Source organism: Hyperoodon ampullatus, assembly GCF_949752795.1.
Source record: "Hyperoodon ampullatus genome assembly, chromosome: 1".
In the NCBI taxonomy this organism is placed as follows: domain Eukaryota; kingdom Metazoa; phylum Chordata; class Mammalia; order Artiodactyla; family Ziphiidae; genus Hyperoodon; species Hyperoodon ampullatus.
The window spans coordinates 224058101-224070942 of record NC_136914.1 but is presented as its reverse complement, the minus strand read 5'-3'; the positions used below and the strand labels follow the sequence as shown (position 1 = coordinate 224070942).

The following is a 12842-nucleotide window of genomic DNA, read 5'->3' as shown; positions in this document are numbered from 1 at the left end:
TTCCACTTGGGGAAAATATTCAAAAATGATAGTGGTAAAGTTGAAAATGTGGCATATGCATAATAATTTTACAGTGCAATTTTTGTCCATGAAAAGCTTTATTAATTAATAAAAGTGACTAAAATATTTTAAAGCTGTAATGTGCGTAGAAATGTTAAATGATACAATTAATTTTAACAAGTGTATATATATCGAATGCTCAGAGATTTTTAAGGCAATTTGACATGGCTTTCAGACTGATTAGACTGTTGAATGCGTCTGAGTCTGGCAGACTTACTGCAAAAAGGAAAACATAAGCAGCCATCAGTTTTGCAGAGCTGGGCCTCGCTTTGGGTTTTAAAGACATTTCTCAAGCCAGCCATTTCTTCTTCCTTGTTGACGAAGAGTCTGGAAATATACGACCTACATTGTTGTATGCTCCCCCATTGAAGCATAGCCTAGTCTTTGTGCTGTGTCTCATGGTATGAAATAGTAACTTGGATTTATAACACTTTCACCAAAGGAGCCTTAAAAATCACCAGCGCCAGATCTCAAACATTCATCTCAGAGGAGAGGAGCGTGAGCAGAGAAAATCCCTACATCTTATTTTTGGTTTTGGCGCAGACAAGATTTTTGATTGTGACTTTGTGAAATGACTACTCCTATAATTGATTTTCTTAGGCAAAGAGTGCAAGTTAATTTTTACTTCCCATGGGCCGACTTCCCCCCAGAATAGCTCTAATCCCAAAGATTCACCTGTGGAGCATTTGAGTGGCTCTAAATCACATGACCTCATCCTACCATTTGAGGAAGGAGATATTTATGGCGGCCAGGTCACCTCTCTTAGAGTTGCTGATCTATTATTTTCCAGCACGTTGAACGTGGACATGCCACACTAGCTCTGATTCTGTTTCCTCATCTGGGTAACTAGAGAAGGGGTTGGATTTGATGTTCAATTTTTCAAGCTTAAGGTCCCCTTAAGCTTGAAAAAATTTCCACTCTATTTTTCTGAGATGAAATCTATAAGGAAAAGAGGTTCCAGGTGACTCTGGGTCCCTCAGTCATGAAGTTCAAAGCTCTAGAACCTTGGGCTCACTGTTTAGGACACATGTGTCCATGTGTACAAATGCACACTCACACACACACACACGCATGCACACACACATCCCTGTATGGCTGTGCTCTCTCACTTAGAAACGAATTTGCAATGGAATGCATTTCTTCCCGGGTGATAAGGAAGCACTTCTTGTCCATGCTATAGAATTCTTGCCTGAAATTTATAAGCACAACTCACAGATTCTAACTACCACAGTCTGTCCTAGTATAATCTACACAAGGCTTCAAGCTCTCTGACCTTCAGTCTTGACAAAGCTTTTAAACCTTAATGCGAGTGCTTTCCGACAGTGGCGATGCTCATTAAAACTCCAATGAACTGTTTGTATTTGCTCATCTGAAACTGGAATCTTGTCTGAGACATTCTTGACAGCTTCCTGTGGCTACATGTGCTGTTAGTGGTCATCACACTTTATAGTTACTGAATCTGATTCTTTGTATCTGAAAGATTCCAAAATACAGAATGAGCAGTATCCTTGCTAGCCAACTTACATTCAGCTGCAAGGTAGGTGCAGCCTGGGAGATTCTACAAATGGAGGCAAAGTAATTTTAGCTCTAGTCATTGGGTCATCAGACAGACAGTCCTATAAATTGTATTGTTGAATGAGCCTCCAGGACACGCACCCAGAAAGATCGCTAAGATTAGGGAAAATGGGATGCCATCAAATGCTTTGTGCAGTGCAGATTGGCCGTGTCTGCTGGGAAGTAACATTTTTAACAGACCCAGGGGTACCTGTTCTTTTTTCAGGGGCAGAGGGCTTGTGAATTGGTTCCCTCTTTGTTCATTTCCTTGGTCCTTGTAAGTTTGTTACTTACGTCTCCACTGTTAGAAGCATCCTGCTAGCACCTGCTAGATGGACATTGTACAAATCCCTGCCTCTGTTGTAAGGATTAATGTCACCATCACCACCATCATCATCATCATTATCATCATCCTATCAATACCCACAACATTTACTGTGGAAATCCTAGATGCCAAGCCCTGGGCTACTTCCATTGTATTTATTACTTTGAATCATTCAAACCATTCTGTAAAGAGAATGTCATGATTCCTATTTTGCCAACAAGACAAATGGGGCTTAAAGACTAAATAACTTGCCCAAGCCCACCTAGCCATGAAGTGCCAGAGCTGAGAACAATCATGTGTGTTTGGCTTGCACTGTGCCATCCTCAGTGACAGCCCAAAGTAGAGCAGTTAGGATGGTGGGGACGCTGTCAGTGGTGGGCCCCATCTCCACTATCACTGTCAAAGGTGATGTTCAAAGACTGCTCATAGACATATAAATAATACCAGCATTTGGCGCCCAGTTACCGTGGGTAAAATCTATTAGGAGAGTAAGCTACACAGTTGATTTCTAACTAAATGTAACAAGCCATGCCATTTGAGAGTTAAAACTTACCGGCTCAGAAATCCCTCCCAGCCTGAAATCTGTTCTCCTGGTGTTCTATGGGACGTACAGTGTTGATCTGAATGTTTCTCTCCTCACTGGGTGTTGCATGCCGAAACCAGTATTTTTTTTTTTAAATAATAAATTTATTTATTTATTTATTTTTGGCTGCGTTGGGTCTTCGTTGCTGCACAGGCTTTCTCTAGTTACGGTGAGCGGGGGCTACTCTTTGTTGCGGAGCACGGGCTCTAGGCATGCGGGCTTCAATAGTTGAGGCACATGGCCTCAGTAGTTGTGGATTGTGGACTCTAGAGCGCAGGCTCAGTAGTTGTGGTTCACGGGCTTAGTTGCTCCGTGGCATGTGGGATCTTCCCGGACCAGGGCTCGAACCAGTGTCTCCTGCATTGGCAGGCGGATTCTTAACCACTTCATCACCAGGGAAGTCCTGCTAAACCAGTATCGACTTCAATACGTTACTTACCGCCAGTTTAATTTCCTATTTGTGGCCAAGATCTGAAGCTTTCCCCTGTTCCTAAGACAACCAAGTAGATAGAGCAAAACCACCTGATTTTGTTAGATGCTTTCGGAGAAGACACTGCTGAATGCACTGTTTGCCCACATCTGCCCCAGACACCAATGTTCTATGTGGACCCTCTGTCTTAGAATTGCTCTGGTGTCGTTGGTCTGGGAAGACCCCAGTGGAGTTTAGTATCACTAGTGGCCAAAGATGGGAATGACTGGAGAGGAAGACATCCCTGCCAGTTCATGGAAGGAATGCCGTGTTTACTAGTGTTCTGACGCGATAATCTAACACATTAGTAGTGAGTGAGGTTTATTTCATGAAGAAAGCACTTACACCACTCAAGGGAAGCCTACATGACACTGCACGTATACATGCCGAGTCTACCAGAGAAGCCTGCATTACACTCAGTTCCCCAAGCCCATGAAGATTTCTTGCTAGAGACGCCAGAAGACATTTGAGGAGGAACCCTTCTTTTACATCTGTGCTTTTTCTTTAATGATCAAGAACTGGGGTTGGCAAACTTTTTTTTTTTTTGGAAAGGGCCCGGTAGCAATTAAGTTAGGCTTTGCAGGCCATGTGGTCTCTCTAGGAACTACTCAACTCTGCCATTGTAGAAGGAATGCAGCCAAAGACAATGCATAAATAAATGAGCATGGCTCTGTTCCAATAAAACTTTATTTACAAAACAGGCAGTGGGCCAGGTTTGGCCCGCCGGCTGTAATTTGCCTGCTCCTGTCGTCTGTCCTCCAAGACACAGTTTACCCTGTTTGCCTATGTTCCACGTTGGAGTCTCTGGAAATCCAGCTCTGAGATGGAGATGAATGGGCATTTAATGGGCATTTATTTTGCAGTGAGAATGGCACTTGTGGATGGGGAGGGAAGTAGGTATGGGCAGAGAACATGAGTGTTCTGTGATGCAGTCATAATGAAGGTCTTAGAGGGCTCTGAATTTAGGGTGGCCCTTCAGAGTTATTCTGACTGGGGGCAAGGAGGCTGGCCTTTCTAGCCCTGGGAAGGGGATATAAAGGGTGAGCCTTCCGGTTGCCAGAGCTGGGCTGGATTTCTGAGGACCGTCTTCCTGCAGGACTTCAAGCAACTGGGGGCAGGTGGGCGGGCGGCTACATCCTTTACTCCCAAGGGGATCTGAGTGCATCACAGCCGGCTCTTCTGCCGTTTAATCTACTCTCTCCACTCTGTGGCCTCATAGTTCTCTAAACAAGTCAAGGATCTTGCAAGGCTGAACCTGGGGTGGTGGGGTGTGGACCTTAGCACCTGTGTGCATAGAATTCTGCTCTCCCACCCTGGATGATTTTCGGGTTTGTTTGTTTGTTTGTTTCTTAATAGGCACTCCACAAATCTAAGCTCTTTTGATTCCTCTGGCTTGTGCACTCTTCACTGCCCCACTCCCCAAAGGCACCCGTTTCTCTTTCTGCCTGCTCTGCCTTCGCCCTGCTATTCCCTTTTTTTTTTGCGGTACGCGGGCCTCTCACTGCTGTGGCCTCTCCCATTGCGGAGCACAGGCTCCGGACGCGCAGGCTCAGCGGCCATGGCTCACGGGCCCAGCCCCTCCGCGGCATGTGGGATCTTCCCAGAGCGGGGCACGAACCCGTGTCCCCTGCATCGGCAGGCGGACTCCCAACCACTGCGCCACCAGGGAAGCCCTGCTATTCCCTTTGCCTGGGAAAGCCCCCTTCTCTCTTCAGCAGGCGCTGTTTTCTTGGAGTGTTGGTTCCTCTGGGAAGGCTCTCACACTTCCTGACTGGTCCTACCCTTGACGTTTAATCATTCACTCAACAAATGTAGATTGAGCAATGGCGCGAGAGCAGTGACTTGGAACAGGGTGGCAGTGGTGCTGAGAAGTGGTCAGATTCGGGGGCTGTTTGGAGGGTAAAGCCCGCATGGTTGCCAATGATCATATGGGTTGGCAGTGCCCATGGTGACCGTAAGTGCCCGCAGGGTATATCTAACCCTCCACAGGTCCCTGAGGCCACTCGCCTCAGTAATTCCCAACCAGAGGGGGACATTTCCACCCCCTGCCAGTGCCTGGCCAGCACTCACACCAGGACTGCATGCTCTTCTGCTGCGGGAGTGGTTTTGAGGACAAGGCGAACAATCTCAGGACGGTGCCTTCTTATTGGGAATTTGTTAAGAAGACAATTGGGTAGAATGAGTGTGTGTGTTTTGTTTTATCATGAATAGCAAGAGACGCAAGGGAGTGTTAGAATCAGCTGGCAAATGGACAGTGAAATGGGACCCCTGGCACGCAGCAACAGCTGAGAGCAGGGATGAGCAAACCTCAGCCCAGGGATTTACCGCCTGTTCTTGTAAATCAAGCTTCATTGGAACACAGCCGTGCTTGTTCATCCACACGCTGTTCTGTGGCTGCTTTTGCACTGCACAGCGAGTTGAGGAGTCGGGACAGAGACCGTGTGACCCACAAAGCCTGCAGTATTTACTACCTGAGCCTTTACAGAACAGGTGTGCCAGCCCTGCTCAAGGGCGAGCTCCGGGTGACTTTGGGCAGGTCTCTTCCCCCCATGGTCTCCACTTCTTCCTCTGTGGAATGAGAGATGTAAACCAGATTCTCTCTTCAACTCTCCTCTCCTAGTCCATTAATGTATTCACTTTTCTGGCTCTGGTTTTCTGTCACAATGGCTGTGTAGACAAGTCCAATTTTCAGGTAGGAGAGATGCTCAGAGTCCAGGGGCAAAGCTCTCTCCCCCTCGACCCCCATCACACTGTTTACTCTGGGTTCTCCTCTGCCTTTTCTCACCAGTCCCTTCCTGGCTTCCTCGGATTCTTTCCTCCCCCTCCCCAGATGCAGGTGCTCACTAAGGTTCATCCTTGGCACGTGGCTCTCCTGACTCTTTTCACGTCAGCAGAAAGATCAGGCCTTTCTGTGCCTTCCACCACCCTCAATAAGTGGTTGGGGCATGTGCCCAACCCTGGCACCTCCTGCTCATGCCAGACCAGAGTCCCATCTAGAGAGCCTTCCCTCAATCACGTGACATTTATTGTGGCAGCCATGGTTACCAGGCCCTGGGTGAGCCTTTGGTTCCATGGAGCTGAAACGAAACCCAGGTATGGTCTCCCCACCATGCAGGTTACAGTCTGGTGGGGACACAGACGTCCAACTGAGACCCCTAAATACGCATGTCATTATAGATTGTGGTCAGTGCTCTAAGGGTAGGAGAGGACCGAGAGAGAGCTTAACAAGGGAGGCTTCATTTAGAAGAGGGAGTTGGTCAAGAAAATATTTCTGAGGGAGGAACTTTTATTTTATTTTTAAAATTTTCATTGGAGTATAGTTGATTTACAATGTTGTGTTAGTTTCAGGTGTACAGCAAAGTGATTCAGTTATATTAATACATATATTCATGCTTTTTCAGATTCTTTTCCTGTATAGGTTATTACAAAATACTGAGTAGAGTTCCCTGTGCTATACAACTAGTCCTTGTTGGTTATCTATTTTATATGTAGTAGTGTGTGTATGTGATTCTCAGAGCATAGAAGTACAGGGACCAGCATGTGTCAAGGTTTTGAGGCAGAGATGAGCTTGGCATTTTGGAGGAGCTGAGAAGGCCAGTGTGTCTGCAACATATCAAGTAGGGCCATGAGGCTGAAGCTCGAAGCTGAAGAGGTGAGCTCGGGAAATGGTTTGGGTTGGGGCTTTGAGACCAGAATAAGGATTTACAGTTTTCTCCTAACAGCAGTGAGATGCTATGATATAGTGTATGCTTTAAGAAGACCACTCTTACTCATTGGAAGGTGAGGGATGGAAAGGGGGGAGATTATTGCCATGGAGTAGGTGAGAATCATACTGGAGGCTTGAGAGGAGGGAAGAAGAGCCTGATGGTGGAATTCACAAGTCTTGAGTGTCAACGCGGTCATGGGGGAAGTGGGGGGATGGCAAGGTTGACGTCTGACTTTCCGGCCTGGGCACTGGGAGATTTGGGGGTTTTTAAAAAAGACTTCATGTTTTTAGAGCAGTTTTAGGTTCGCAACAAAGTTGAGGGGAAAGTATAGAGGTTCCCCATATACCCCACCTGCACACATTTACAGCCTCTCCTACTATCAGCATCCCCACCAGAGGGGCATATTTGTTACAGCTGATGAACCTACACTGACACGTCATTATCACCCAAAGTCCATAGTTTTCATTAGGGTTCACTCTTGGTGTTGTACCTTCTATGGGTTTAGGAAAATGTATAATGACACGTAGCCACAATTATAGTATCATATAGAGTCTCACTGCCCTAAAAATCCTCTGTGCTCCCTCTATTCATCCCTCCCCACCCAAACTCTGGCAACCACTGATCCTTTTACTGACTCTATAATTTCACCTTTTCCAGAATGTTATATACTTGGAATCATACAATATGTAGACTTTTCAAACGCTTCTTTCACTTACTAATTTGCATTTAAATTTCTTCCATGTCTTTCCATTGTGTGACAGCTCATTTCAAGCACTGAATAATATTCCATTGTCTGGATGTACCTAATTTTATTAATCCATTGACCTAAACAAGGATGTCGTGATTGCTTCCAAGTTTTGGCAATTATTAATAAAGCTGCTATAAACATCATGTGCAGTTTTTTGTGTGGACATAAGTTTTCAGCTCCTTTGGGTAGATACCAAGGAATGGCATTGCTGGATTATAAGGTAAGAGTATGTTTGGTTTAGTAAGAACCTGACAAACTGTCTTCCAAAGTGGCTGCACCATTTTGCATTCCCACCAGTGACGAATGAGAGTTCCTGTTGCTCCACATTCTTGCCAGCATTTGGTAGTGTCAGTGTTCTGGATTTTGGCTATTCTAATAGTTACGTAGTGTATCTTGTTGTTTTAACTTGCATTTCCCTGATGACATATTGTGAGGAGCATCTTTTCATTTGCTTATTTGCCATCTGTATATCTTCTTTGGTGAGATATCTGTAAAGGGCTTTGGCCTATTTTTTTATTTGAGTTGTTTATTTTCTTACTGTTGAATTTTAAGAGTTCTTCATATATTGTGAATAACAGGGGAGAAGGTTTATATTCAGGTGGGGAAGATGTGGGGAGGGGTGGAGAAGGTCCCAGGTGCCATGAGGACAGGTTATGTTTGAAGTGTCAATGGGACAGGCAGGTGCAGATGGGAAGCTGGGAGTTGGACCCATGAATCTGGAGCCCAAAACAAAGCTCTAGGATAGAGTTATGGTTTGGGGAATGTTATTCCTAGAGTTGGTGTTTTATGCCATGGAAATATTTGAGAACACCTAGGAAATGAGAAGGACAGGAAGTGACAAGGGCCTGGGAATGCTGGCATTTAGGGGTCTGGCAGGAGCAACTGTGTTTCAACTCAGTACCAGTACTGCAACCACCAAGGCCCCTGCTCTTGTTTCTAACATTTTACTGTGTGTCCTGCACTGTTCCATGTACTCCATGGGTTTTAATTCATTTACTCCTCAGTAAAAGTCCATAGGAAATATACATTATTTACGTTCGTTTTCCAGGCATACACAGCTAGTTGGGTGGGGGTGGGGCAGACTCCAGGCTCATGCATCTGGCTGTGTTCCGCGGCCTTCCAGTGGTACCTCCCAGGCCACTGTTGTCACTTTTCTGCTCAGATTTTCTCCTGCTCTTAGTAACGGTTCCCTTACCTCCTGGATCCCAGGCTCACAAGTTGGAGTCATCTTTGAACGCTTCCTTCCTCTCCCTTGCTGCCACATCAAATCATTGGCAAGGTGGAAAGTCTCTCATGCCCATCCCTTCTTTCCCATGTCTACAGCCTCTATCCTCACTCCGGCCTTTATTATCTTCATGAAATTTCTATGCCCAAGTAGATTTATTTTCCTGACTATAAAATTAATACATTATAGGCAACCGAGAATGATAAAAAGCTCAGTCCCTTTAAATAATCACGGTTTATATTTTGGTATATTTTCTTCCATTCTCTTTCTATGCATGTCTATTTTTTTCTTACAAGTAGCTGAGATCCTCCTGCATATGTAATTTCCCTCTGGGTCTCTGCCACCTAGTGCTATATCATAAATTTTTCCTGATATTAACAGTACTTTACAAAGATAACTTTTATTGACTATGAAACGGTGTGTTTTATGGATATATTGTAGTTTAACTATTTCTTCATTGTTGGTCCTTAAAGTAGTTATTTGTTTTTCACTTTTTGGAATCATATTAATGTGAACACTGGGCATATGAGGCTTTTCTGTATACTGTCAAAAACCCTTGAAATGGAATGTATCGAAAATGGAATGTATCTAAATCAGAGAGCATCAGCCTTTTTAAGGTTCTTGACACACATGCCAAATTAGACTTCAGGAGAAATCTAGGTGAAGGGCCTTCCTGTATGTGCTGGGCCAAGATTAGGTATTAGTTTGTAAATGTTCCCAAATTTCCAGATGAAAAATACTGCTCTGTTGTAGTTTGAGCTGGCATCTCTTTGGTTGCTAGTAAAAGGGAACATTTTGCTTCATGGTTCCTGCCTCTCACCTTGACCTTGGCCTCCTCACCCCAGTGTTGCCTTCCCTCTCTAGGTCTTGGCAGGATCAACATTTGGAGCCAGATGATTCTCTGTGTGAGGGCTCTCTGTGCACCATAGGATGTTTAACATCATCCCTAGCCTCTGCCCGTGAGATGCCAATAGCCCTCCCTCCCGGTTGTGACAAACACCGACCTCTCCAGACATTATCTGGATTTGGGGAGAGATGACAAAATCATCTTGGTTGAGAACCACTGGCCTGCACTGTGCCCTAACCTCCCTATAGTCCACTGTTACTGTGGACCACCTGCTTGGCAATTCTCATCACTCACCGGACTGTGACGTACGTAGCCTCAGTGCATCTTCCCAGTTCCATCACTCAAGCACTTGACTCCCAAGAATATTATTGCCTTTCAATGTGACATACTTGCTATGTCGTGGGGGCCATTTTTCTTCTTCTAGACTGCACTGACCTGGAGGTCAGGATCCAAGTCTGAGTCAATGGCAATGAGCTCTCCACACCCAGCAGTGAGCCATGGAGCACAGCACACTTGCTCAGGACCTGGGTGCTGGGCAGAGGACAGGTCATTCTGATGACCCAACAAAGCCTTGCTGATGTCAGGGTCACTTAAAAGCTCACTCCCTTTCCTTCTTCAAACCACCTCTCCCCATGGCATCCAAAACATCTCTGGCCAGGAAAGGGTGGGGAGCCACGTCCAGAGGTAGGTTGTGAAAAGTAAAGTGAAGTCTATAGCATCCCCGCTTCTTTTTAAAATGGAGAGAAGAAAGTCTCAAAATATTGTGTCTCTCCAAGAACTTAGTAAGAATAATCAAGTTTTGTCAAGGAAGAACTTTATTATCCTGCAGATGGTCAAATTTAATGTAAAAGACAGAAAAGGCATGAACAATGTTACAAAAATATTTTGAAGGGGTTTTTTTGAGGGGAGATTTTTTCTAGTCACTAGTTTTCCATGTTAGGTTGGAGCCACATGAAGGCATTACTGTGGATGAAGTACCACAGTTCACATAAGGGGCATTCTAGCGATCTTACATTGTTCATGGCTGTTATCAGAGAGTGTGAAAAAGGTGTTCTTAACCAGGGGAGGGCGTCAGACACATTAGGGATGCTTTTTCAAACTGCCTATATTAGGCCCTATTCTGGAATCTGAGTCAGTGCCTCCCTGCTTAAGAGCTCTGTTCTGGAGGATGTAAGGAAGGGAAAATAATTTTCCTTCCACCCTTCCAAGTTCTCTCTGGGGCACCTATAACAAAAGACAGATTAACAAGAGAAAAACAAAGAGAAGTTTATTAACATGTATTCCTCATATGTACATGGGAGATAACCAGAAGAAAATGAGTAACTCAAAGCAGTGGTTTAGAACTCTGGCTTATATAGCATCTTCAACAAAGAACAGTAATTTTGTGGAGAAATGAAAAGACAAAGGAGAGCAGTTTTAGGCTTCCAAGGTTGTCAAAGTAGGAGAGTAAATATATGGGAGGAAACTAATGGTAGATAAAGGCTAGTTAGTAAAGTTTGTTATGTTGATTCCTCTGGTGTCATCTTCCTCAGTTGTCTTCAGCTCAAAATAATCCTTATGCCAAGTGGCATATTTTGGGGGTGGCATGTTCTGCTACTCTTCAAGGACAGTTCTTCCCTGCAGGTCAGCATGTCCTCTTTACTGTGCATCCTAATTCTCACTACTTAGGGGTAATTGTCAGACTGTTCAAAGTTGAAGTCACCAAGAGGTCCTGAGGGCAGGAGCACAGCATAGGTATTCTCTTTGCAGGGAGGGAACACAGCCTTTGTCATGCCACTTGCGGTTAGAACCGGCTCCCTCAAATGCCTGCTCTTTCCCACTCTGATTTTTGTGATAAGTGCCCCGAAGGAACACTCAAGCACATAGTCTAGGTGAGGAGTGTATAAGTTGGCCCAGTAGGTGGTGGTTGTCTGTAGAATCAGAAGTTAAAGGCAAACGCTACAAAAATTCAGATTTTAAAAAATCAGTTTCTCAATTAGTTGAAGCATTGCATACAAGGACTGCACCATTTTGGTCTTCTGTAGAGCTACCTTTGTTTTCATTGTGTTTTGGTCTTGTGTCATAAGCCTGCATTAAGGATGGGGTCATTCGTATTATACAGATCACTGAACATGGGCCCCACAGGGACAAAAATCTCCACTTTCCCTCTTTGAGAGTTGTGCATCTCCTGAGCAACTCTGATTTTTAACCTCTCAGAGCGTTTAACCCTTGCAGCTCCTAATGTTTCTCCTTCTACATTATCTGTTAGACAATTCAGAGACAACTTTGGGGCCCATCTCTTGGAAATACGCAGAATGTTATGGTGATATTTGGTGCTCTGGCTTTGTCTTGTCTTTCCCATGTATAAATTTATAAGTTGGCTGAAATGAAGGGAAAAAGTATAGAGTTTTACTTAAAATCTGCTCCCTCCTTGGGCAGGGGGCTGAAGTGAAGGGCCAGGCTTGCAGTTGAATGAGGTGATATGGAATCTTTGGTGTCTATTCAGCAGAAAAATGGCTCTGGTGTTTTAAGAAGATAGAGGCTTATCCATTTTTGAGTATAGGTGGACAATATTTAGGTGATTTTGTTCAGATGGCCTATGTAGATAGTGAACAAATGACTTTGAGGTCCTGTGGCATCCTGTCTTGCACCCTTACAAATAAATGTGTGTGTGCAAGACCAAGTGACCCACTTCAGTTCAGAAACAGTAGCAAAGGAGCTGTGAAGAATGGAGCATCAGAGCCCAGGCAGCAGGCTTTGGGAGAGGTGGTCCATAAAACGCACTGAACATCACAGTGTTGTGCATTTGGGAGACAGAGCTGAGGGAGACGTCGGGGAGAATTTGTGATAATGTGATTGGTTGTCGCAAAGCCTGTCGTGATTCTCTCCACCCCAAGGTCTACCTTGGCTGTTGGCACTGCCGGTTGAACTGTGGTTTCTCTCTAGGTCTAAAATCATACATGAAAATGCTCCTTAGAATAGGGAGTAAATGTAATCAGTTTCTTCTTCAATTCCATTGCTTTTGTAATGTTTTTTCCCTCTCTTATTGAAAAAGTAAAACATGTGTATTGTAAAAATTAAAATGTAGATAAGCAAAAAGAGGAAAATAAAAACCAACCATAATCCTACTATCCACAGGTAACATCACTGTTAATGTTTCAGTGGATCTTCCCAAGTAGATTACTTGGATCCTCTCATGTATGAAACAAAATTTTATTTTTTAATTTCTCTTTCCTTTTCTTAACAAACAGAGGATCATGTAAAAGCATCATTAGAGGTTGCTTTTTCTTAACAGTAGATTAAGTTCCCTTTCATGTCCTACATATTCCCCTATTAATCATTTAA

General features: G+C 44.4%; 1 protein-coding gene across 2 annotated transcripts in view; it reads left to right on the top strand.

The window, feature by feature from the left end:
- The window catches only part of LOC307052188 ((E2-independent) E3 ubiquitin-conjugating enzyme FATS), a gene marked incomplete at both ends in the record, with an annotated part of 242601 nt that overhangs the window by 169184 nt on the left and 60575 nt on the right, over positions 1–12842 (top strand). The gene's annotated exons all lie outside the window — the stretch shown is intronic.